This window comes from Jaculus jaculus, chromosome 1 (genome assembly GCF_020740685.1).
Source record: "Jaculus jaculus isolate mJacJac1 chromosome 1, mJacJac1.mat.Y.cur, whole genome shotgun sequence".
Lineage (NCBI taxonomy): Eukaryota > Metazoa > Chordata > Mammalia > Rodentia > Dipodidae > Jaculus > Jaculus jaculus.
In genome coordinates this window covers 168,104,085-168,126,591 of record NC_059102.1, presented here as the reverse complement: position 1 = coordinate 168,126,591, position 22,507 = coordinate 168,104,085, and the positions used below count along the sequence as shown (strand labels likewise).

Sequence of the window (22,507 nt, the reverse complement as noted above, 5' to 3'; positions counted from 1 at the left end):
TCAAAAGGGAGTTACTAAAAGTCACTAGGGGCAATGAGACTTGCTCCATTGTTTGGAGTGGGACAAGCAGTGTCCTGGGTTTCTAAGCTATTCTCTTTGCTGATCTCCTCAAAATCAGGGCTGGAAGTGGCCTCAAACATGTTTAAATGGTAGATAATAAGAACAAGGTAGTCAGCCAAGCACAGAGAGGCCCAAGGAGAACATGGATGCCAACCTACCCAGGCCACAGTAGAAAATGACCCCCGAGAGCCACCTTCCAGTCCTTGACCCTGAAAAGCTTTCACGGGCTTTCTCCAAACCTGAGTTTCCACCCCCTCCCAGGTCAGTGGACCCCTTCTAAGCCTGTGTACCTATTCTATGTGCCCACCAACCAATCTAGATATCTGCTGTGCACCTAGACTTGACCATAAGACACATCCAAACTAAATGCCTCTTAATAGACATTTCTAAGAAGCCCAAAGGCCCTGTGTGTTGTGGTTGTGCATGCCTTTAACCCCAGCATTCAGGAGGCAGAGGTAGGAAAAGTTGAGCTAGAGGCCACCCTGAAACTACATATTGAATTCTAGGTCAGCCTGGGCTAGCACCAACTCTACCTCCAAAAAAAAAAAAAAAAAAAAAACGCCCAGGCCAGGCTGCACAAGCGCCCTACTCCGGCTCCCTCTCAGCTACTCATCTTGGGAACTTTACCTTTTTCCTCTCACATATATTCTTTCTTAAAATACATTGTTAAGGGCTGGAGAGATGTCTTAGCAGTTAAGCACTTGCCTATGAAGCCTAAGGACCCCGGTTCGAGGCTCGGTTCCCCAGGTCCCACGTTAGCCAGATGCACAAGGGGGCGCACGCGTCTGGAGTTCGTTTGCAGAGGCTGGAAGCCCTGGCGCGCCCATTCTCTCTCTCTCCCTCTATCTGTCTTTCTCTCTGTGTCTGTCACTCTCAAATAAATAAATTAATTAATTTAAAAAAATACATTGTTAAGAATTTTGCCTTTCATGTATGTGTTTTTTAATTCTTTGATAAACACGGATAAGGACTTGGCTCCAGGTTCCAATCTCAGTGAAAACCCAAGAATCCTGTATAATAAACAGGAAAAGACTGCGAAACTGAACTTTAATTATTTCACATAAATGCTCCTGTTAGAGGAAAAGGAAACTGAAACAAAAAATTCTACTGGTCAAAAAAAAGTTCTCTTAAAATATCACTAGGGACTTTCCAAAATACTTAAACCAAAAGAGGTAGTGTCCTACATGCAGCCAATCAAGTTGCTTCATTTTGATGTGGAGTACACTCTGTAAAGACTTGTCCTTGCTTACCTATTGTCAGAACATTCTACCTCTTTTGCTGTGGTGTTCTGCTACTTAGTCAAGCTCTTTCAAACCTTGTTAGCTGACATTCACATACTTACCAGTTTCTCCAGGTGATCAGTAGGTGTCTGCTTCAGGATGTCTCTGGTAAGTCCTCTTGACTTTGAAGGGAACAACTCTGTGGACTGACTACCCAGTGGAGGGACTCGGTACAGCTTGCTGGGCTCAGGAAGTGTGAATATGTGCTTCTGTTTTAAAGCTTGCATGAAAGTTCTGCTATTATGCAAAGGGGAGATACATTTTTATGGGAGCCAATGAGAGTTGTACAGAGTAGCTATTTTCTGTGTCCACAGGGTTTGATTTTGGGCCTAGGGCACAGGGAGGGCGTGGGGCTGTGATGGCATGTGGAGGAGTCTCGAGTTCTCGCTTCAGAAACTTGAATCTGTGCATGAGTTCCTTGGGTCCCTCGTATATTTTTTTTTATTTTTATTTATTTATTAGAGACAGAGAGAGGCTGGGTGTGCCAGAGCCTGTGGCCACTATAAACAAATTCCAGACACATGCGCGACCTTGTGCATCTGGCTTACATGTGTTCTGAGGACTCGAACCCGGGTCCATAGGCTTCACAGGCATGCACTTGGGTCCCTTTTACAAGTTCCACCTGCTCAACCAAGCACAGCCTCTCCAACCAGCTCTAATTCTCCAGCTCTGTCCCTCATCTCCATCCCTCTTTGACAGCACCACGCCACACCACACCCCTTTCCTGAGGGCTTGTCATCAGCACAGAAGCCTGTTTTGCTCTTCCATCTCAAAAACAAACACTCTAACCCTCTCCTGGTCCTCTTTCCCTGGCAGTTTCTTCCTTATATCCTTAGGCCTCTGCAGAAAAAATAATCTTCAAAAGGATTATCTGCACTGTCTCCAATTTTATCTTCTTGTATTTTCTTCATTTGGACATTTAGTATTGCTCTCCATAATTCTGTTCTGCTCTGTGACTCCAGTCATTTCTTTCTTGGTTTCCACAAACCACACGTGCCAGTTCCTCTTTTCTCCATCTTTCTCTCTGGCATCTCTAAGGCTCCAACACTGGACCTCTCCTGCTTTTGCTCTACTTTTTGCCTTGTCAATCTCTCCTAGTCCAGGAGCTTGAAACACTGCCTCCCATGTGGCAATGACCCTGAGCACACAGCTTCAGCCAAATCTCTCTGGCATGTCCACAAGTCAGCCCGTCAGCACAATAATGCTCATATCCAAATCTGATCTCCAGACTTCACTCATAACCTTCTCTACTCAGTTTCCTCATTGTTTGGGGGCAACCCCATTCTTCCAATTGCTGGAGCCATCTCCCTGCTTGTCTCACAGTTTCTCAGGGAATCCTGTTGGTTCTTCTTTCAAAATTCATCCAAGGGCTGGGGATGTTGCTCAGGTGGTAAGAGTGCTTGCCTGGTATGCAGGAAGCCCTGGGTTTGATTCCCAGTACCACACAAAACTGGGTGTGTGTCCTTTCTTTTTAATAAACCGGTAATGCATTTTTAAAAAAGAAAACTTGGGACTGGAGAGATGGCTTAGCAGTTAAGACGTTTGCCTACAAAGCCAAAGGACCGAGGTTCAATTCCCCAGTACCCACGTTAGCCAGATGCATGGAGTTTGTTTACAGTGGCTGAAGGCCCTGGGGCACTCATTTTTTCTCTCGCTGTCTCTCTTCCTCTTTCTCTGTTAAATAAATAAAGATAAAAAATATCTAAAAAAGAAAAGAAAAGAAAATTTGGTGTAGTGATGCATATCTGTAATTCCAGCACTCAAGAAGTTGAAGGTAGGAGTTTCATAAGTTCAGGGTCATTCTTGGATATATTATGAGTTTGAGGCTAGCTTGGTATGCATGAGAACCTTTCTTTTTTAAAAATGCACCAAGATTCCAACCATTTTCCCTATTTCCTCTATTGCCCACCTATCCCTGGCCACTGTTTCTCTCATCTCTTTGACTGAAACAGCCTCCCACACCCTGGCCCCCTCACACCTGTCCTCAGTGGAGCAGCCAAGCCAACACCCTGGAGATGTAAAATCGCATCATTTCCCTGCTTGAAATCTTCCATCACACACATTAAAAGCCAGTTTCCTTAGAGTCACCCAGACATACTGGTCCTCTGGTTACCTCTGAGCCTGGGCTCTACTTCCAAAACCTGGACTCTGTCCCCTCTGAGCCTGGGCTCTACACCCAACATTTGGACTCTGTCCTCTCATACTGCACAAACCGCCTGGATGTTTGCTCAACACACCAGGCTGGTAGGGATGGCCCCTGCCCAGGTAGTCCAAGACATTCTCCGTATCTTCCCAGTGACCTTTCCTTTCATTTTCAGGTCATGTTACTTGTTAATCACCTTCTTAGTGAGAGTAATTAACGATTCAACAACACTGCCCAGAATCCACCCAGCATCCTACCTCATTCTCTTCTAGTCAGCTTCTTCTTGGGCTCTAAGCATCTTCTCACTCTCTCAGATGACTCATTTGTACTGCCTGCTTCCGCTAACATTTAAGCTCCACACGGGCAGGGATACTTTATGTTTCAGTCACTGGCCTAACCTACCAAGCAAGAACTAAATATAATGGCCTGGATATCCATGACCTCACAGTGCCTGACACTACCTACACAAGACCATCATAACAGGAGGAAAAGATCATGACATCAAAATAAAAGAGAGACTGATTGAGAGGGGCAGGGGATATGATAGAAAGTGGAGTTTCAAAGGGGAAAGTGAGGAGAGGGAGCAAATTACCATGGGTTATTGTCTACAATTATGGAAATGATCAATAAAAAATAAATTTTAAAAAAAAGAATACAGTTGATACTTCATAAACTCACCTCATTAAAGTGCTAGATCACAGGAGCTTCTCAGGTTACACATCCCTGAAGTAGTTTCTCTCTTCCCAGAGCTGACAGGCACCTGCTGGGGCCCAATAGTCTTTCTCCCCTCACAGAATTCTCTCCCTCCTCCTGCTGCTGCCAGCAGGATGCTGCTGGAATGTTCCTGCAGACCCCTACCATGCTGTCTATAGCATTAATAGTCCTCATTCATAAACCTTTTGGCTTAAAGGACAATCTAACTCAGTGTCCCTGAAAAATGAACGCATGTGCCAGGCATGGTGGCACACACGTTTAGTCCCAGCACTTGGGAGGCAGAGGTAGAGGAACACCGTGAGTTCGAGGCCACCCCAAGACCATATAGTTAGTTCCAGGTCAGCCTGAGCTAGAGTGAGAAAAAAAAAATCCACTGAGAAAGAAAAAAAGAAATATATATATATATGTGTGTGTGTGTATATATCCATTGAGTTCTACTGAGAGCAGAGAGAGGAAATGAGCCTTCCCTAAACAACCTATAAAGAGAGTGGGCCTTCCTGAATAAAGCAGATTAAATTCGCTTTACAAGAGCATGTTCTGTGTGTATTGCACACATATAATGGCAGAGCCCATAATAAAGGCATGGCTACTCTCACTGTCACTCTCAGAGCCTTTTTGAAATTAGCAATCCCGCATCCTTAGCCCTCCCCCTTGTTTCAGCTCAGACCTGAAACTGAAGTGTTACTGGTGATGAAGCAAGCATGTGTCGCAGAGGACGCCAATATTCGTGTGTCTGACGGCGCCAGGGAAGCAGAGGGCCTTTCCTCACCATCTTCCTGCCTGCCATCAGACTCACATCTCCCCAGGTTTCCTCCAAATGCTTCAGAATTAGCTCAATTTGAGAATCACTTAGTTTTCATGACTTTTCTTGTTGCTGTGACAAGTAGCTGACAAAAGCAACTAAAGGAAGGAAGCGTTTACTTCAACTTACAGCTCAAGAAGATACAGTCCATCCTAGTGGGGAGGACACGGCAGAAGACACAAGACACAGTCCATCCTAGTGGGGAGGACATGGCAGTAGACACAAGACAGTTGCTCACACTGAACCCACAGGAAGCAGAAAGAGATAAATGCTGCTACTCAGCTGGCTTTCTGTGTTTGATGGAAGTCCAGAACCCCCAGCCCATGGCATGGTGTAGGTCTTCCCAACTCAACTAACCTAATCTAGAAAGTCCCTCACATTCATGTCTAGAGATTCGTTTCCATTGTGGTTCAAAATCCTGTCAAGGTGACAATCAATATACTTCACTGACTCTTTTTCCAAACTAAAGGGAGGTCTGGATTCCTTTCCCCCTTAAAAAAAAAAAAAAAAAGCCGCTGTTCCTGCCTAGCAGGTTGCTTCAGGATCCGGTTTTCTCTACAGGCTCAAAGCAATGGTGAAGGTTTACATCAGGACCAGGAAAATGCCTATTACTGAAGATGAGGCACCCTGCCTGTGGTTGGAATCTTCCCTCACCAAGAAGGCCTTTTCTGTAGGCCCCACCTATGTAGCTCATGCTACCTCTAACCATCTCACTTTGCTCTCTGTAACTTGTCCACAGCCTCAAACTCCATTCATGTTCTACTCAGAACAGCCTCACTGTTTCACTGCCTGATTGCAGACCACATCCTCAGGGCTTCCTTCCCTGCTCCACCTGAGTGACCTGTCAAGGTATTTGCCTACAGCTACCTTCCTTAAAAGGGCGCACGCAACGAGAGTAAAATCACAGCTCTTTTCCACCTCTACTGGAGCCTCTCAAAGACCCAGGTATGCCACAGGGCTGAGAGAGGATGGAGGACTTCTGAAAGCTACAGGGATGGTCCATCACAAAACCGCAGGTCAACCTCAGATGTCCAGACTTCCAAACTTTCCTGTCTTCTCCATTCATTCTGCTTCCAGGTCACAACTATGGTGGTTTGTGGTGGAGTGATCCTTTTCTGTGTCGTCACCGTAGCCATTGCTAACTTCTATACTCAAAGAGAATATGACTATATTTATTACAGAGTAAGTCTTGAGATCCCCCCTGCCCCCGGGGATGGAAAAATGGCCCAAGAGGGTGGAGACTAGAGGGGGCTTCCTACTTGTCATTTCTGTGCAGAGGCGGGTGGAGTCACACAGTGTCTAAGGCCTCTGAGTGCAGTGGTCCTCCGTTCACTCTTATTAATGTTTCTCATTGTGTTTTCCAGGAGAGTGTTTACAGTGAGTCATCAAAGCGCAAGAATTCTTAAAACTAGAGGATGACAAATGAAACCCAACATGAGGCTAAGCAAATCTTTAGATTCTCAGAGGCATCTATTACTGAAAATAAAAGAAGCCCTCCCTTTTCTGGGTTTCCCAAACCCAAGCTAACTCTGCCTTTCCTCAAGCATTGAAATAAATGTCTCCCCCACTGCTTGTGTCCTGTATCTCATGCTTCAACTCAAGTTGGTAAGTCATGCTTTTCCATTAAGTGAGTAGGAATGTAAAATGGATGGTTACATGCAAGTCCCCCCCCCCCCAGGCAGTTGCCCATGTGTGGCGTGGGCATCTGTAAGCCAGCACTGGTGCACACATACATGAGCACTTCCTTGCCCAGGAGCGTTTGGGTTAGAAGAACGAATGTCTAGACATGCAATCTTCTTTTATAATACCTTGCTCACTTAATAACTATATAGTAAGTACTTATTAGATACGTTGAAAGCTCTTTTCATGGAAGGAGTTGGGTAAACATTGTGATATGACATCATCCTTGGCCTCAAGGAACTTTGGCTTTACAAGAGCATGCTCTGTGTGTATTAGCCATCTGCTCATCATTACAAGATATGACATACTCTACTTATGAAGAATCTATTCAGCTCAGTTTGGAGGTTCAAGGGCCAGACATTTGTATCAAGTCAAGGGAAGACATCAGAGCGAGTGGCAAATAGAAATCATGGAACCACTTGATGTGAGTAGTCACTTGCCAAGCTAGGAGCAGAACAGGCTGAGGGGGTGCAGGCTTGCTCCTTTTATGACTTCACTCTTGTAAGAGCTGCCAAAAGGGTCACGTGAAAAATACCTGCTGCCCCAAATAACGTAAAGACCTCCCATCAGGCCCTGCACCTGGAGTTCACCCCACCTCTTCTAGGGCAAGAGATGCAAGCATAAGGCTAAGGGGCTGAGGAAATGGCTCATTAGTTAAAGGTTCTTGCTTACAAGGCCAGCTAACCCAAGTTCAATTCCCAAGTACCCATTTAAAACAAGATGCACACTATGGCATATGTGTCTAGTGTTGGTTTGCAGTGGCCCATTCTCATTCTCTTTCTCTCTCTCTCTCTCTCTCTCTCTCTCTTTCACTCACACACACTACTAAGCAAAAATAATTTCTTTAAAAAAGAATTAGGTTAGGGGCAAATCTAGCACACCATCTATTTTTGTCGATAGTTTTGTTGGAACACAACCGTACCCACTTGTTCTCATACTTTCCCTGTCCACTTTTCTCACTGCAACAACAGAATGGAGACCGTACAACCTGAAAAGCCTAAAATAGTTAGTGTTGAGCCCTTTCTAGAAAAAGTTCTCTAACCCTAAAGATCAATGGCAATGATGATGATGCTAGAATGAATTCACTCTCTCCCAGGGCAGGTGAAGGGGCTGTGATCCACACCTTCCCCCACCCCATTCTCAGCCCTTCATGACCAGAGGCTTCCTGCTGAGAGTGAGACAGGATCTGTAAGCACACAGTCATATCAACCAAGAAAATGTCCAACTGGTGGCCCCTCTGTTCTGAACGGCCAACACCCTTCACAAAAAACAAGTGCATCTTGAGTGTCCTTGTGTGCTAAGCTCTGTGCCCGAAGCTTTCCCACCGAGTCCTCAGAACACCCAGTGTGGGTCAGGAGTTGGGGGTGTGCGTCAGGAGAAGAGCACTTACTTAGCAAGAGCAAGGCCCTAGGTTCTGTCCTCAGCAATGGAAAACAAAATTGCAGAACACGTTGTGGGGAAGGTTCTATGTCATCATTGCCTTTCACAAACAAGAAAGTGAGAGCTGATGTGACTACACATGTCATAAATGTAGGAGCTGAGACACGGGCACAGGGCCAGCTGGTCTCTCAGCCCTGATAGCTCTCTTCCCTTTGAGTTCATTTTCTGGATCACTAATACCACACCATGCCAGTCCATCAGCCAGCACCAAACTCAAGCTGACTGTCATCCTTCCTTTCCTCACGCCAGCAGAAGCTGGGGCAGTGGAGCATGAGAATGGATTCATTTTGGAAAGGTCTGGAAAACTCCCACTTTCATACAGCTGGAATCCAGGACATAGTATTTTGTGCCACAGAATTTCCTGCCAGCAAGGAATGTGCAATTTAAGTGAGATAAGGCTAGCAGTAATGATAGAGGTAGGAGGGCCTCTGGCCAGGTGAAGGTTGTTTTCGCCCCACCCTCCAGACATGTATTCCCAGAGAACAAAATTTGTCTGGAATGCCCACGTACAACTACCATTACAGAAAGGTAACGTGAGCTGTGGACCTAATTGAGAACACTTTTGGCAGGTCCCCTCTCTCTCTCTCTCTCTCTCTCTCTCTCTCTCTCTCACTCTCACTCTCTCTCTCTCTCTCTCTCTCCCAATCTGATAGGCTGTCACCCATTTCACTTCCTTTGCATAACCCAGCCAATCCGAGCCCACCTGAGCCTATATAAACCCCTGAAGATTCCATTTTGTCAAAAAACCACGCTAGAATCTTGTCTGCTTTTACTGTCGCAGGAAGACCGGCTCTGGCCAGTGGCTCTGTTTTCAGATGGCCACCTGCTCTCAGGTGGTGACCATCCTAGTCAGTACCCTGGTACGTCCACGGCGACCTCGCCTGTGTAGCAAGCAGAGATGCTTCTGTACTGGATGAGAGCTGAGGACAGAGGGCCAGCACTCCTCGGAGGGATGCCCCCGGTGACCCCTTGGCAGTCAGTTACTGTAAAGGTTCCTGCTGCCCATGAAGTCACGACGACCTAATTGCTGGCGCCAATGCTGTTTCTTTCCTGCTCCCTTCTAGTTGTTTGTCAAAGAACAGCTAGTTTCTACGCTACACTTACTATTAATCTTGCACACAATCAAAGTAACAATTTGAGTATTGAATGTGCCCCTCCTATGATTAGGGCAATAGAGGAAATGTATAACTCTACTAGGAATAAAAAATTAACTCTAAAACAGTTTTTAGATGGTGTAGAGTAGAAACAGCTTATGATGTTTGAGAACGATACTGATCCTGAGAAAGTGAAAGTAGAAATGTTAATCGGTAATGTTCATTAGAAGTATGACAGTTCTACAGATAGGGAGTTGTAAAACTTAGGTTTTCCCACCAGGAAACTTCCTGGGGGGTATGTTCAGTACTTGATCAAGGGCTGATAATAGACTCCCAGAGCTGGGAACTACCTAGACCCACTCCCCTATGAGGGAGGATATGATGAATTCGGTAATAGATGAATGAATTATAAAGGAAAAAGGAGGCTATGGCATTCTCTTCCATTTATAAAATGCTTAACAAAGACACGTAAGCCTTGGTGCTTATACTCTAGACAAGAAAGAAAAAAATTCCTGGAAAACATTAAACCAGCCTTAAAAGATTGGTGGTCTTTTGGATAGAAACACTTTTATAATAAATATGAGGATTATATAAATAATCTAATAAGTGAAAAGAGATGGCTCTCTGCTCGGTTTATAAAAAATAAATAACCTATTGTTCACCTTACATCCCTTACCCCAAGCTTCTATTCATGTAAAGCTATGGTCAATGATGCAAGGCGTCCTTCTTAAAAAATGGGTACAGTTCCTGCCTGATCAACATTGCATGTATGCGTACAATAGAACAATACTTAAGATTGTTTAGATTAATGATTTCTGAGATCACTTGTCGGCTTGCTAAGTTTCCCTGTTCAATCTGTATAAAAACTTCATGAAACCTTCAGTAAATTGCAGCAGCATATTCTACCTAGAGTGTGTCTGTCTGTCATTTCCTCGCCGAATCCCGAGTTCTCCTTGAGCCTTCGCCCTTGTTCTCCCTCGGTCCTGATCTCCCCGAGAGTCAGTCCGCGGCAGTACCCCACAGCCTCTGTGAGCTCAGAGCTGTCAGTGCCACCTTCTCATCCTGTCAGTCAAGATCCTGGAGCCACGGAGAGCACAGAGCTCAGAGTGGTCACTTCGTGGAAATGCAATCCTGCTCGCTAAGCTGCCTCTCCTTTGCCTGCCCGCTCCATTCTCTGTGATGATGAGACAAGAACTGTGCCAGCCTGCAGCACAAGAGTCGAAACAGACCCCGAAGGAGGGAGTGGGAATGGATCTGAGACAAGAACACAAGGAATGGAGCCAAGACAAGTTCTGATCAAGGCTCAGGTTTATTCAGGCAGACACAAGCTTATATACAGAATAAGAAACTTTCTTGACAATGCCTACATGCCTGAAGCTTCACCAGGGCCATACAATAATTTATGTCTCTGTCTGGGGCCTGCTTCTTCTAGGCCGTACGATAAGGCCTCTGTGCCTGGTGCCCACCTCACGTTAATTACCTCTGTGTCAAGAGGTCAAAGAGCAGCTGCAGTTCCTGAGGTCAAAGAGAGGCTGCAGCTCCCGACAAGAACCACACAGACTAAATAAGAAAGTCTGCTACAGCAGCAATTGACAATTAACATCTCTCAACTGAATGGAGTGTATTTCCATCTGTCCTCTCTGTGATAAGGAGGCTACCCACCCATGTGCCCTTGCCCACCAGCATAGAAAACTTTAAGAAATACTCCACCTTAACAGAAATCAAATCTTGACCACACTCACATTATTCTCTTCCCAGCTACCTCTCCATGATGAAGATTCAGTAGAACAAAGTCCTTTTTAAGGCCTTGACCACCCTCAGCCTTTCTGGCATCCTAGTAGCAATTTAAACATGGATGAACAGAAGCTAAACAAGTGTCCACATGGTCCTAATCCAAGGCCCAGCCTTGAGTGTTTTGTCATAACAACCCAGAATAAGCTAATACACACCCCAACCCATCCCTCTTTGTCCATCCTTCAAAAATAGACTAGATTAGACCAAAAACAGAGCACTGTTTGCATCCCAAATGTCCCAAAATCACATCTTGGACTAAATTCTATTAAACAAGACAGGAAACGCAAATTCTGATCCTAACCTCCGAGTGTCTTATAAACGACGGTGTATGCTGTTACAGAGCCTGGTCAGTCCATCTTATGACCATTATCCTTATTATGAAGTAATGCTGCTCAGACGCTTATTCGCTTTAGCTCCCACCGTGCTAAGGTTTTGGGACCCAATTTCAAAGGAAGGATGCTTCTTCCTCTGCCCTAAACAGCCTTGCCTTTTCTTTAAGCCTGTGGTACTCAACCCTGGGTGGGCATCAGCCTCACCTGGGGAGCCATGTGCGGCTCACAGCCCCCCCCCCTTCCTGTTCTCTCCCTCCTCCTGCTCTCTGCCCTCTCTCTGCCCTCTCTCTGCTCTCTCTCTGCCCTCTCTCTGCTCTCTCCCACAGGCCATCCAGATCATCATCGGGCTGCTCCATATCTTCTCTGCAGTCAACCCCACGCTGTATGACAACAGTTCTGTGATTGGGATTTCAGGGTACCTGGTCTTGGGGGGGGGGAGAATATCTGTGAGTACAACCTCCTTCCTTGGTCATGGGGGGCGGGTGGATCAAGAAATGAGAAGAAAAGGGGACCATGGAATCCTTCTCACTCATAGGCTCCTCCCATTGCTTACAGCCAGTCTAATAAAAGTCTCTAAACCTTACCCTCTGCTCTGTGAATTTCAATTCTTTGAAATCACAAGAATCTACTGATACCCCAAATTTATTGGTGCATTGGTATATTGGCAAGGAACCCCAAAATTCCCATATCAATTCTTTGTGAGGACCCAGTGAGAAGAAAATCTGTAACAAACGTGTGGTCTTTCCTACTGAACACGCATTTTGACTAGATCTCTGGGAAATTCTCATTTAAGTTGAAGACATACTTCTTTAAAGAATTGGATGTCAAAGCCGGGTGTGGTGGCACACACCTTTAATCCCAGCACTCAGGAGGCAGAAGTAGGAGGATCGCCTTGAGTTCAAGGCCTCCCTGAGACTACATAGTGAATTCCAGGTCAGCCTCAGCTAAAGTGAAACCCTACCTCGAAAACAAAAAAATTAAAAAATTTAAAAAATGAATGAAATGTCAGGTTTGTACAGGATTTGTGCAGCTTGAGTGGGCTAGGCAGAGTCAATTGCTTTCCAGAGGTCAGAGCAGCCAACATTTTCATCAGCAACGGGTTTCTATTGCTCTCAGCCTCTCTCAAACCTGTTTAATTTTTAGATTTTCAATGATTCGATCATCTTTTCATGTATTCACTATTTGGGTTCCACTTCCATCTGATGCCAATTCAGTTTTTTTTTTTTTTTTTCAGTTGCATATTTATTTAATTTGCTGGGATTCGTTGTGAACTTGTTTCTCCTTTGTTAACCATGTGCCACAAATAACCTCCCAATTTTCTGAATCATCCTTTTGCTCTCTTTAGGTATTTTAGATGGTAAAAAGATTGTAACTTACTATAGTCTGATTTGTCTGCATTTTATGGTCTATGCTCTTAGTTTCTTGCTTAGGAAATTTTTTCTAGCCAAGGTCAAAAGGAAATTCTTCTATAAATTCTTCTAAATTTGTTTGAAGTTTCCCTTTTTTATTTAAATCCTTAATCCATAAGGGATTGATTCTGGTTTATGTTCTCAAGTAGGAGTCTGATTTATTTTATTTTATTTTTTATTTTTATAAATAAATTATTGTCCTGGTATCTTCTTTGTTCAGTAACTTGTAAAAAAAAAGTATCATTGCAGGGCTGGAGAGATGGCTTAGCGGTTAAGTGCTTGCCTGTGAAGCCTAAGGATCCGGGTTCGAGGCTCGATTCCCCAGGTCCCACGTTAGCCAGATGCACAAGGGGGCGCACGCATATGGAGTTCGTTTGCAGAGGCTGGAAGCCCTGGCACGCCCATTCTCTCTCTCCCCCTCTGTCTTTCTCTCTCTGTCACTCTCAAATAAAAAAATTTAAAAAGGGTGCATTAAAAAACATCCTTTAGGGCTGGAGAGATGGTTTAGCGGTTAAGCGCTTGCCTGTGAAGCCTAAGGACCCCGGTTCGAGGCTCGGTTCCCCAGATCCCACGTTAGCCAGATGCACAAGGGGGTGCACGCATCTGGAGTTCGTTTGCAGAGGCTGGAAGCCCTGGCGCGCCCATTCTCTCTCTCTCCCTCTATCTGTCTTTCTCTCTGTGTCTGTCGCTCTCAAATAAATAAATAAAAAATTTAAAAAAAAAATCCTTTAAAAAATATATATCTTTTTAAAAAAAATCATTGCATGTCGAAAACATAAATATGGGTGGGCACAGTGGTTCATACCTTTGATCCCAGCACTAGAGAGGCAGAGGCAGAGGCAGGAGGATCACTGTCACTGTGAGTTTGAGGCCAGCCTGGCTGGGATTACAGAGTGAGTTCCATGCCAGCCTGGGCTAGAGTGAGACCCTACCTCAAAACCAACAAACAAAAAAATTGAATATATATGGGTCTGCCTCTGAGATATCTATATTACTATCTATCCTTGTAAGTTTTATATATATACATATGCATATATGTATATATACTACATTAATTATAATGGTTTCATAGCAAATCTTGATATCTACAATTTCCAGGATTGTTTTTCATTCAGTAGTGTCTAAACTAATCTAAATTAATCTTAGTCCTTGATCATCCACATAAATTTCATACTCCAATGGAAACTCCATTGAGATTTTTTTTCTGACTCTAACAAGTGACATTTTAGTTTAAGCTATGGTATATTTTCCATAGGGCTTTTTTGTCTGTCTGTCTGTTTGTTTGTTTTCATAAGTCTTTTGATTTTAATTTCTTAAATATTTTTATTTATTTATTTATTCACAAGCAGAAAGAAAGAGAATGGGTGCCAGATACACATACAACTTTGTGCATCTGGCTTTATGTGGGTACTTAGGAATAGAACCCAGGTCATCAGATTTTGCAAACAAATGCCTTTAACCACTGAGCAATCTCTCCAGCTCTGATTTTAATTATTTTAATGATACAAATTTACAAGGTGCAGTGTAATAATTCTATACCTGTAATGGTCAAGTCAAGTTGGTTGAATTTAGAAAGAATTCACATTGCTATAATATTGAATATGGACCAGAATTTTATGTCTTTCAACAATGTTTAATCAACTTCTCCACTAAAAGTTTATACATGTCAGGCTGGAGAGATAGATGACTTAGCAGTTGGGGCACTTGCCTGGGAGGCCTAAGAACTCATGTTTGAATCTCCAGGTCCCATGTAAGGCAGACACACAGTGACACAAGCATGCAGTGTCACACCTGCACACAAGGGAGCACACATATCTGGAGTTTGTTTGCAGCGGCTAAAGGGTATGGCCTACCTATTCTCTCTCTTTCTCTTTCTCTCTCTCTCTCTCTTTGCCTCTTTCCCTCTCTCTCTCTCTCAAATAATTTTTTTTTAATCTACATGTCATTACTTTGGTTTTTCATATACATACATACAAACATACACATAGATTTTTGGAGGTAGTATCTTGCTCTAGCTCAGGCTGACCTGGAATTCACTATGTAGTCTCAGGGTGGCCTCACACTCAGCCATCCTCTTTTTTCTGCCTCCCAAGTGCTGGGATTAAGGGCGTGTACCACCACACCCAGACCCTTATATATATTTTCAAATCACATTTTCAAACTGTGTGTTGATAGTATGTGAATATATTGACACCCAGGTCTTACATCTAGTGCAATAGCTGTGCTTTCTTATCTATTCTAGTGACTTGCAGAACTGCTGAAATTTCTGACAGGACTATCCTATCATCTACTAATGACTCGTCAGTCCTTCTTGATCATTCCTTCTGTGGTTTTATTTCATTCCCCTGTCATATCATACTGGCTGTGGCCACCCCATCCCCACCTTGAGTTCTTACATTCCAGTTCTTTGATGTTTCAGTCCTCTGAATTCAATTATGTAGAAAAAACACCATTCATAGGATTTCAGATCACCCGGTTCAAAGCTCCCTTCTGATTAGACAAGAATAGAGAACTTTGCCACTTAGAAGTATTTCTCAGGCAGGGTGTAGTGATAACACACCTTTAATTCCAGTACTCGGAAGCCTGAGGTAGGAGGATCACCCTGAGTTTGTGGCCAGTCTGGGGCTACAGAGTGAGTTCCAGGTCAGCCTGGGCTAGAGTAAGACCCGACCTTGAAAAGAAAAAAAAAAAAAGGAAAGAAAAGTGCATATTGGTGCTGAGATGGCTGAGTGGTTAAAACTTGCTTGCAAAGCCTGTGAACCCAGAGTCACTTCCCCGGCCACCTACATAAAGCTAGATGCGAAAAGTGGTGCAAATGTCTGATGTTCATTTGCAGCAGCAAGGGACCCTGACATGCCCATACATACACACAGACATGCAAAACAAATAGAATAGTTTTTAGAAGTTTTCTCATACCCCATCTCAGTATATAGGGCTGAAGATGTGGCTCAGTGGCAGAGTACTTACCTAGCACAGTTCAATCCTCAGTATCACACAAAAAAAAATTAATATAAGTAAAGAGTAAAGAGTGAAGCAGCTTCAACAGAAATTCAGAGACCAGCTGCTGTCTGAAGCAAGGGGCTGTGCCCTGCACTTGTGAGAACTTTCGGATGGTCCAGGATCACAGCAGGGTGAGTTAGTAGCAGAAGTGGAATAGAATTCCCAGCATCCTGCCTCTCAGCCACAGGCTGTGCCCACCAGGCTACCCTGCCCTCAGTTTGCCAAGATCACAATCAAAGATATACAATAAATGAGTATAGACAATTATATGGCCTGCTATGTGTGCAAAGAGATGTAGCTAAACAGTGATAATAATGAGACTTAAGCATCCTAGACTTGTCACACAGGAGTTTGAGAATCTCAGTGGTTTATCTATCTTGCATCCAACCATTTGGACAGTGATAATGTTAAGAGAAAGTACAAAACGTTACCTTTCTTTAATTTTTTTTCAATTTTTATTTTATTTGAAAGAGAGAGAGAGGGAGAATGGGTACACCAGGGCCTTTAGCTGCTGTAAATGAACTCCAGATGCATGAGCCACCTTGTGCATCTGGCTTATGAGGGTCCTGGGGAATCAAACCTGGATCCTTTGGCTTTGCAGGCAAGCACCTTAACCACTAAACCATTTCTCCAGCCCAAAATTTACCTATCTTGAGAAACAAAGTGCATAAAACTTAAAGTCTAAAAGATGCAATTCTCTACAGGTGGATATCTCTTTCATTGTACTGCACAATAATTCATACCTTTTTTTTTTTTAATTTACGCAGTTTGTTGTATCTGGAACCCTCTCCCTCTGGGCTGACAAGGACCCCAGCACTTGTACGGTGAGCTGCTGTGTCCTCTCACAGGCCCCTATCAGTTTCTGTCTCATGCTGTGAATGAAAGGCAGGATGGAAAATTTTAAAGTAAACTTAGTGAAGAAACAGCTGGGGGACAGCCTGAACTGTATGTTCAGGAAGGAATAAATCAAAAGTAGGCTAAAAGATAGGCTGCGGGTGGCCCAAGATGTGGGTTGGTCGGGTCAACCTAAACTTTATGTCCCGGGAAGAGGAAAAACAAAAATACAGTTTGAGAAAAACCAAAATAATAAAATAGTTTCCCAAGATAGCCCGACCAAGGACTTAAACTCTGGTTATGCACAAATAAGATATATAGACATAACTGTACAAGCTTTGCAAATACCCTTGTGAACCCCCCCTTTCCCTTCCTTGCTAAAAACCCTATAAAAAGAAACACTCAGTAGGGCTCAGGGTCGACTCCTCTGTCTCCTGTATGAGATATGTGTCGGCCCCAGAGCTCTGGTCACCCCGAATAAAGCCTCATGCTTTTGCAGCAAGTTTGGTCTCCCGTGTGTCTTTGGGTGCATGCTATCTCGAGACTTGAGTGAGGATCTCCCTCTGGGGGTCTTTCATGAACAAATGCCTGACCACAGCAACTCTGGGAAGGAAGAGTTTCATCCAGCTTGCTAACAAGGGGGGAGGGGAGGGCTGTAGAGAGGGCAGAAGCAGGACTAGAGCTAATCATGTCCTGTCTAAACGAACAGGAAGTGGAAATGGACTATGAAAGCTCAAAGCCTACCCCCCAGTGACCCACCTCCTCCAGCAAGGCTCCACCTCCTTAAGTTTCCACAACCTTCCCAAACAGTGCCAACAACTGGGCACAAAGTGCTCAAACACATGAACCAATGGGAGACATTACATTCAAACCACAACAATGACCCATGAGTGTTAAGGTTGCTCAAGTTCCCAGGTGTGGGAAAAGAGATCTTGCAGTAGATGTGGGATCTGACCGTAGGTTCAGTACATTTACACACCTTGCTTCAGTCAACCCACTCAATGCTTTGTCATTCTGGCCATCCCATGTTTTTGATTAGGAATCTGAAGCCTTGCCTAAGATCACACAATGGTTAGATGGCAGAGCAGAGGTTTTAAAACAGAACCCTCTGGTTCCAAAACCATGCACTTACTTTACGTAGTGTGCGCATATGGACACACGTACACATGCATGCACACCACAGATACATGCGCAGCTCCTGAGGAGCCACACCTGAGATTGTCCTCTAGCCTCCGCATGCATGCCCACACATGTGCACCTGCACATGCATGTACATACACACGAAGGAACAACTTCCCCGCCTCACTACACTTGGGGTAAACTAACTGGCTTCCTCCCACCCTGCCTGGCCGTCTCTTTCCTGCCCTGTCCTCTCCTCTCCTCTTCCCGTGTCTTCCCAAACGCTCAGCTTCGGCCTCTGCTCACCGCTCAGTGCTGTGCATGTTGCGCAGGTGAACGGCATGAACGTGGTCAGCTCCATCTCCTCCCTGTTCGGGATCATCACCCTCCTTGCAGATATGAGTACTACCATACCCAACGTGAGTATTCCAACCACCAGAACCCTCAGCTTCCCAAGGTCCAGGAGGGTTTATAAGGTCATCTCCAGAGCAGGAAGGAACTGTCACAGATGCCATCCTAGGATGATCCACACTTCCTGTAGCTGCCAAGAAAACCATGACAGCTTCTCACTGCACAGTGAGGGCCCTGAGACTGAGGTGGGCAGTTGCTGCCTCCTCATGCCCACTCCACTTCCTGCCTAGAGCTAACAGGTATGCAGGAAAGCTGCCAGGCCAGCACAATCAGATGCACACGGTCGCCTGCCCAGAGGAGTCTGTGCGGCCTGTCACACAAACAGGAGTTGCTGTTGTCACGGGGTCTTGCCTCTGTAGAGTCAAACACCAGTAGGTAAGGGAAATAATAAGAGAAGCAAGAGGAGTAAAGGGTGTTTTCAAGAAAAGGGCCACTGGAGCTTCATCGTGCTTGGAACCCAGCAGACGGCATCAGTTATGCTTCTCAGTTACACCCATGATGGGTGGGATGAGGCAGCTCCACTCAGCTATGGATTGAAAACTACTGTTGAGGACCATCTACCCTGGCAGTTCCCATCTGTTATGCATATGAGGCAAAGGAATCTCCTGTGTCCAAGGGAGCCTTCGGGCTAAGCAGGAAAGTAGATAGGCCAATGGAATATGGGGTGGACATCAGTATCACTGACACTGTGCTTGGTAGGCCTGGAACTCAAGATCAAGAGGACTATAAGGAACTGGAGAGAGGGCTAAGGGAGTAGTAAGATCACTTACCACATAAGCACAAGGGTCCTAGCACCCACAGAAACAATTGGGCACGGCCACACATGTTTGTAACCCTAGTGCTGTGTGGAGCAGAGACAGGAGTTATTACTGGAGCTCAGGAAAATGGCAGAATCATCAAGAGATTCTGTCTCAAGAAAACACATGGATAAGCAATGAACAAAGACATTAGACCTTCTTGGCTAGCCTCTTTACACACATGCACAGAATGTGTGCATCTGCTCATACACACGCATACACCACACACATCACACCATGAGTAAAATACACACAGTAAAAGAGTAACTTGATCCATAGCTCCCTTGTCCTCAGAGTTACATTTGATTCTTCTACCAAATGAACTATTTGTCTTCATTTGCAGCCTGCCCATCCTTCAGGACTAACCAAGACAACCCAAGAAGGCTGGCAGAACAGAAGGTCTTAAACTAGAATCCTCCACAGGAATGAAGCTAGTTCGCCAAAGGGAGAGAGCTCCCTGCAGGCCCCAGAAGTCTGGCTCTGCTGACAGAACTTAGCACTAACAGGATGTGTCTGTCAGCACACTAGGCAACAGTGCTTGGTCCTGTCCTCTAAAATCCAGCATATAGCAACAGGATGAGCCAATGAGAAATGTGACTGTGGTCATGAGGAATCAGTATGGCCAACTAAAGTGGCTATTTGATAATGGGCACTTCTATCATCATCAAAGACATGCTAGCATGTTGTAGCTCAAAGGCTTGGGAGTCCAGGAAGCCTGGAGCCAATCCCTGGGCCCCACCATCTTCTGAAGAGGAAGAATGTAGACAGGAGAATGGAAAGTGTTCCATGGGCCTCCTCACACACACACTGTGGATGGCGTACAGAGCACACTGAGCTTAATCCTGTTCTTGAGCTCTGATCCTAGCAGAATCAAAGGGATCCACCTAAGAAATCCAGGAAACAGACACAACTGCTGGTCCCTGACCTCACTGGTGTATCCCCAACCCTCAGACCCTCACACAGGTCCACCTGGTCAAGGTGCATGTTGAGATATGTCTCAGTTGAGATTCTTTTGGGGGTTTTTTGTTGTTGTTTGTTTGTTTGTTTGTTTTCAAGGTAGGGTCTTATTCTAGCCCAAACTGCCCTAGAATTCTCAGTGTGGCCTCAAACTCATGGCAATCCACCTACCACTGCCTCCCAAGTGCTGAAATTAAAGGCCTGTGCCACCATGCCTGGCTGTTAGTTGAGATTCTTATCAAAAGTAAATTTTGAGACAATGGTTTATCTGGGAGAGGAAGCAAAAAAGAACCCAAAACCCAGAGATCTGGGGTGCTTACACCCCAACCCTGACAATCATCAAGGGAAGGCTGTTCTGCAGAGGATCATTTGAGCTTCAAGCCTGTAACCCAACAAAAGACTGGGTTCCAGAGGTGATAGGAATTCCTGAGGCAAAGAAATGCACATGCTGATAGATGAAAGTCAGGCCAAGGTTCGCTGAATGGACAAAACGAAGGCCTATAAAAGAGATGCCCACAGCGTCTGCTCCTAGACACCATAGGCAACAAGCATCTCCTGCCTTCCAACAAAACACATGGTACTGCTGCCTCCAGTGGGCCCTATAAGTGTGGACTGTCACCCAGATAATCAACCCTAAGAACTGAAACATCCCCATTCCTCTCTGCCTCGAGAATAACGCGAAGGGGAGCTCTGGTAGTATATTCCCCTTCGCCCTCTGGGAGTTCTTCCTCACATGTGTGGTGTCACATTTTGGGTGCCAGGCTGTCTGCTGGACTCATTTTGAGGTGAGTATTGGGCTCTGTTCTAGGGATTGGAGAAGCTTGGGGCCAGAAGCTGTAGCAAGAAGTGACTAGACTGAGAAAAGTAAAGCCTTGCAGGTATATCAGTAAAGTTTTGCTACACAACAAACTGCCTCCAAATCAAGCAGCAACAAGGGACTAGGGAGATGGCTCAGTAGATAAGATGTTTGCTATGCAAGATTGAGGACAGAGTTCAGATCCCCAGTACCCATATAGTGCCAGGTAGATGTGGCAGCTACCTGTAATGCCAGCACTCAGAAGCAGAGACAGGGCAACCCAAAGCAAGTTGGCCAGCTACACTAGTCAAGTTGGGGAGCTCTGAGTTCAGTGAGAGACCTTGTTTCAATGAATAGAAGGGAGCAATCTAGGAAGATACCCAGTGTCAAATGCTAGCCTCCACATGCACACATATGTACATGTTTATCCACACATGTGTGCACCTACATGTATACATAAAAAGACAGCCAAGCTGGGAGGTGGGAAGATGATTCAGCAGTTAAAGGCACTTGCTTGCAAAGCCCACCAGTCTGGGTTCAATTCCCCAGTACCCACATAAAGCCAGATTCACAAAGTGACACAGGCATCTAGAGTTCTTTTGCAATGGTATAAGGGTCCGAGAATCGCTGAAGGAAGACCCCAGAACTCAAATCGTATGTAAAAACAAACAGCGTTTATTCTGCAGAATCAGCCAGCATGCGGGGGTCAACCATTCATGCAAAATGGCGACCACGAAAGGAGCACACAGGCCCCTTTTAAGCACAACTAGGAGAGTTCCAGGCAGGTTAGGTAGCCTTTTAAAATGATTGGCTAGGCAAGCAGCAGTTACTGTTGTACATCTCTCATTGGTTGGGGCAGAAGGTGCAAAGGGGTTGTGAAAGGCACAAAAAGGACATGTCTGGGCATGTTTGGACATGTCTCTAAGAACTGACTAAACCCCCAGAGCCCACCACTATGGGCATGCCAGAAGTATTACAGGAGCTGACTCAGACCCCTGGGTGGCTATCTTCCCTGGCCACATGTCAGGGTCACTTTTAACAGCCCTTTGTGGTCTTTCCCAGAAGTCTTGCCTGCCTCTCTGGGAAACTAAAACTTAGTCCTAGTTAGGGCGGCACCTTACTGAAGCCTGTCAGGGTGTGAGTTTGGTCCCTTCAGTGGCAAGAGGCCCTGATGCACCAGTTCTCTCTTTCCCTCCCCCCCCTTTCTCCCTTCCCCTCACAAATAAATAAAAATATTTTTTAAATTATTTATTTATTTATTTGAGAGCGACAGACACAGAGAGAAAGACAGATAGAGGGAGAGAGAGAGAATGGGCGCGCCAGGGCTTCCAGCCTCTGCAAACGAACTCCAGACACGTGCACCCCCTTGTGCATCTGGCTAACGTGGGTCCTGGGGAACCGAGCCTCGAACCGGGGTCCTTAGGCTTCACAGGAAAGCGCTTAACCGCTAAGCCATCTCTCCAGCCCAATAAAAATATTTTTAATCCAGGCGTGATGGCACACATCTTTAATCCCAGCACTCAGGAGGCTAAAGAAAGACCCCAGACTCAAATAGTATGTAAAAGCAAAGAGCATTTATTCTGCAGAACCAGCCATTCATGCAAAAATGGCGACCTGGAGTGGAGCTTGCAGGCTCCTATTAAGCACAGCTAGAGGAATTTTGGCAGGCTTAGTCTCTTCTAACATGATTGGCTAATTTGAACAGTAACTGTACTTGTACTCCTTTTATTGGTCTTAAAGTTTTGGCAGGCTAGGTCTAGGAGAATCTTAAGTAGGTTAGCTAATCTTTAAAATGATTGGATAGGCAGGCTGTGTATTTCTTATTGGTTGGAGCAGGAAGCAGGA

The 22,507-nt window shown here is 45.0% G+C and overlaps 1 long non-coding RNA gene across 1 annotated transcript; it reads left to right on the top strand.

Moving 5' to 3' along the window:
- Positions 1–1,338: 1,338 nt before the first annotated feature.
- LOC123459114 lies at positions 1,339–6,558 on the top strand. Its single transcript, XR_006636032.1, has 3 exons — positions 1,339–1,448; positions 6,077–6,181; positions 6,364–6,558. It is a non-coding gene; the product is annotated as an uncharacterized LOC123459114 (long non-coding RNA).
- The last annotated feature ends 15,949 nt before the right edge of the window (positions 6,559–22,507 follow it).